Source organism: Penaeus japonicus, unplaced genomic scaffold (genome assembly GCF_977035675.1).
Source record: "Penaeus japonicus unplaced genomic scaffold, GWHDUDI00000001_assembly GWHDUDI00000004, whole genome shotgun sequence".
NCBI lineage: Eukaryota > Metazoa > Arthropoda > Malacostraca > Decapoda > Penaeidae > Penaeus > Penaeus japonicus.
The window spans coordinates 27,295,149-27,300,148 of record NW_028234406.1 but is presented as its reverse complement, the minus strand read 5'-3'; positions in this window follow the sequence as shown (position 1 = coordinate 27,300,148).

Sequence of the window (5,000 nt, the reverse complement as noted above, 5' to 3'; positions counted from 1 at the left end):
GACAGCTCCTCGGCGGGGCCCTCCGTTCGCCATCGCCCTTATTTCATCCCCGAGGAATGCCTTACGCCTCATCCATCTACTTGTCGTGATACCTGTGTTAATTACGCATACGGAAGTGCGTACGTGTGTTTAGTTGTTCGTGCTGTGTGTGTGTGTGTGTGTGTGTGTGTGTGTGTGTGTGTGTGTGTGTGTGTGTGTGTGTGTGTGTGTGTGTGTGTGTGTGTGTGTGTGTGTGTGTGTGTGTGTGTGTGCGTGCGAGCGTATTACCTTTTATGAGAGAGAGAGAGAGAGAGAGAGAGAGAGAGAGAGGGGAGGAGAGGGAGAGGGAGAGAGAGAGGGAAGGAAGGGAGAGAGAGAGAGAGAGAGAGAGAGAGAGAGAGAGAGAGAGAGAGAGAGAGAGAGAGAGAGAGAGAGAGAGAGAGAGAGACAGGCACACACACACACACACACACACACACACACACACACACACACACACACACACACACACACACACACACACACACACACACACACACACACACACACACACACACATACACACACACACACACACACACGCACACACATACAGATAGAGATAGAGATAGAGAGATATAAAGAGAGAAAACGAGAGACAGAGACAGAAAAAAAGAAAAGGAAAGTAAGAAGAATAGAGAGAAGCACTCAGGAATGTCAAACGAGAGGAAAGAAGGGGAGGCGGGATGAGGGGAAATGAGTGAGGGGCTAAAATGGGCTAATTCCCGATTAACGTTATCAGCGGATAATGAATATATTTAGGAAGGATTTCTTTTCTATTGCTTACATTAACATAATGTAGGCCTACTGGTCATGATTGATTAAACGAAGATATGTATCTAGCCGCAGCCGAGCGGATGTCTCACCAACTACTAATGTATGTATATTCATGTTGTATGCAAGTACTAACTTCCTTCAATAACAACAACTATTATTCATTTACATCTATTTACTGTATGCGTTTTTTTCTCTCCCTCTCATATATGCATATGTTTATATATATATATATATATATATATATATATATATATATATATATATATATATATATATATATACTCATATACATATACATATACATATGCATATACATATACATATACATATACATATACATATACATATACATATACATACATACATACATACAGACAGACAGACAGACAGACATATATATATATATATATATATATATATATATATATATATATATATACATATACATATATATATACATATACATATACATATACATACATACATATATATATGTATATATATATATATATAATATATTATATTTATTTATTTATTTATATTGTTCCTTCTCTCTATTCTCTCTTCTCTTTCTCTCTCTCTCTCTCTCCTCTCTCTCTCTCTCTCTCTCTTCTCTCCCTCTCTCTCTCTCTCCTCTCTTCTCTCTTCCTCTCTCATCTTCTCTCTCTCTCTCTCTCTCTCTCTCTCCCTCTCTCTCTCCTCTCTCTCTCTCTTCTCTCTTCTCCCCTCTCTCTCTCTCTCTCTCTCTCTCTCTCTCTCTCTCTCTCTCTCTCTCTCTCTCTCTCTCTCTCTCTCTCTCTCTCCTCCTCTCTCCTCTCTCTCTTCTCTCTCTCTCCTCTCTCTCTCCTCTCTCTCTGCTCTCTCTCTCCTCTCTCTCTCTCTCTCTCTCTCTCTCTCTCTCTGTCTCTCCCTGTCTCTCCCTCCTCTCTCCTCTCTCTCTCTCTCCTCTCTCTCCTCTCTCTCTATCTCTCTCTCTCCTCTCTCTCTCTCTCTCTCTCTCCTCTCTCTCTCTCCTCTCTCTCTCTCTCTCTCTCTCTCTCTCTCTCTCTCTCTCTCTCTCTCTCTCTCTCTCTCTCTCTCTCTCTCTCTCTCTCTCTCTCTCTTCCTCTCTTCATCCCTCCATCCCTCCATCTTCATATATCGCAAATGATACAGATTAATAGTAGTAGAATTGATTTTATCTAATCTTCTTTTATAGTCTGTCCACTATCATTAAGCATGTTTGCTTCGTTGTTGCTGTTTTTCTTCATCTATATTTTTCTTTCTTATTTTCAAAATAACTTTCTTTCCACATCACCCTTGAGTATAATGTCCTAACCTACAACTAGTGCATTAAACATGATAAAGATAAAAACAATCAGATGAAAAGATGTTGGAAAGAAAGGATATAAGAAAGAATAAATGTGAAAGCAGAGCCGCAAGGAAGGAAAAGGGGAGGGGAGGAGGAGGAGGAGAAGAAGAAGAAGAAGAAGAAGAAGAAGAAGAAGAAGAAGGAGTGGTGGTAGTATTATTATTATTATTAGTAGTAGTAGTAGTAGTAGCAGTAGCAGCAGCAGCACCAGGAGGAGGAGGAGGAGGAGGAGGAGGAGGAGGAGGAGGAGGAGGAGGAGGAGGAGGAGGAGGAGGAGGAGGAGGAGGAGGAGGAGGAGGAGGAGGGGAAGGAGGAGGCGGAGGCGGCGGCGGCGGCCAAGAAATGACTGGCCAAGAGTGGTCGATAACACTGATGATCAATGGGGGACAATAATGATGATAATGGCGAATACAATCAATGGTTCCTTGGAACAGTCGGCTGAGACGGCAAAGCCTGGGAAGGAAAGGAAGGGAAGGGAAGGGATGGGGAGGGACGGGGAGGGAAAGGGAAGGAAGGGATGGATGGGGAGAAAATGGATGGAGAGGGACGGAGAGAGAAAGGATAGGAATGGAGCGGGAAAGAAGAGGGATGGAGAGGGTAATGAGGAAGTGAAGGAATGGAAGAGATGGGGGTGGGGCGAGGGAGGGCCGGGGAGGGAAAGTAAGGGGAAGGATAGGGAAGGTATGGTGCAGGAGGGTAGTGAGAAGAGACTAAGGATAGGGAAAGATAGGAGGGGGCCAGAAAGAGGATAGTGAGGTGGAGGGAGAGGGAATAGAAGGGGAGGAGAGAGAGGGGGGAAAGGGAAAGGAAAGGAAAATAGGCGAAGTAAAATAAAAGAAAAAAGGAGGAAGGAAAGGGGAAAAGGATATGGAAGTAAGAGGGAGCAGAGGGGGTGACGAGTAAGGAACGTTGGCCACGGTGGGTGAAGAGAGTGTGAGGGTAATTGAGGGGGCTGGCAAGACTGTCTAATGAGGGCTAGGAGGCGAGGGGCGCCGTGAGAAACAGGGAAGAGGAAGGAGGAGGAGGAGACGGAGACGGAGAAGGGAGAAGAATGAGAATGAGAATGAGAATGAGGAGGAGGAGGAAGAAGAAGAGGAATAGGAAGAAGAAGAAGAAGGATGATGATGATGATGATGATGATGAAGATGAAGATGAAGAGGAGGAGCAGGAGTAGGAGCAGGAGCAGGAGCAGGAGGAGGAGCAGCAGGAACAGGAGGAGGAGGGAGGGAGGGGGGAGAAAAAGAAGTAGAAGGTGACGGAGAGATAGAGAGAGGGGCGGAGGCAGGGAGGGAGTGAGAGGGAGGGGAAGGAGTAAGGAGTGAAGGGAGGGAGTAAAATCGACATAAGTTTATCGCAAGAAAAGCGAGGGGGAAGAATGGATGGTCGGGCGAAAGTCAGAGATTGTGGTGACTTGTGGAGGGAGTTGGTGAAAGATAGGAGGTTCTGGGGGTGGGGGGAGGTGGGGGGAGGGAGGGAGGGAGGAATAGGGTAAGGATGTAGTTAAAGGAATGTGGTTTTTGACCTTTTTTGACTGAGGATTCTGTCTGCCTTTTTTCAAAATAAGAAAAGGAGTGTCGGAGGTACAGAAAAGAGGGAGGGACAGACCTACTGTGAAGACAGAATAAAAAGGAAAAAATGAGAGAGGAAAAAAGAGTTACTAGAAAACCCATTGTCTTACAGATATGTATGGTTCTTTCTTACGGTTTCCTCAAAATCCCATAGACTATAAGAGTGGCTCTGGTAATTTATGAAGGCATGCTCCAGGAACATAGCGCACTGACAAAGAAAAAAGTAAAGTTTAAACACATCAAAAAGAGCCTTTGAGACGCAGCTCAATGAAGAGGGTCATCTCACTTATTTAAGGACACTAAAACTGGCACATTTAATATTGACCTTATGGTTGAAGATTGGATTTTATGAAGAAAATTGCTTCGACATTATATCCACATAAGAAAAAGAATGGAGAATATCTAATTCCAAAAATAATATTCTCTCTGTGGTTTTTCTATGATGAAGGACATCCCATTTCGCAGAAGTCGTGTAGATCAGAATCAACCAAATAAGAGAGTCAGGTTATCTCTTGGAGGACACCACGTTTTCTTAGCAAGGGAGAGAAAGTGGGAAGTCGTTTTGGATGTGATTCTTTCACCACAAATTATTTATTTTAGAAAGGAGGGATGATTTATGTGTTGTTAATATCTTTACTGTATCTATTGCACATCAAAGACTATACACTTAGCAGAGACCTTTAGCCCCAAGTCTGCTTACAGGAAGATTACGTCTATCCTATATAAAGGAGAAATAATTACATCGTTTCCTTTTTAACCATGGAGTTTGTCAAGATGTAAATTATACTGATAAAACATTATACATACTTATGATATAAGGTAGGATTACTGTTTTTATTACTAATATCAATCATTATTATTATTATTATTATTATCATTATTATTATTATTATCATTATTGTTATTATTATTACTATTTATTATCATTATTATTGCTATTATCATGATTATCAAATTAATTTCATAGGTATCGTCATTATCATTATTAATAATCGTTTCCTTATTTCATCATTATTATTGCTATTATCATCATCATTTAGCATTTCAACCATTTTTTTTTCTTTTTTTTCATTTCATGGCGTTTTGAACCTTTGAACTTACCTCATTACCCTGCATTATACTAACTTCTAATGACTTATCTAACCAAACATTCCTCTCATTCACATTCTAACCACACCAAGCTGCTTTCGATAGTTGAAGTCCGTTTATCTAAGTCATTTAGGCATATTTGATTCATTCTTGCTAATCATGGGACAGAATTCGTTATGTTATATTAAAATTCGGGA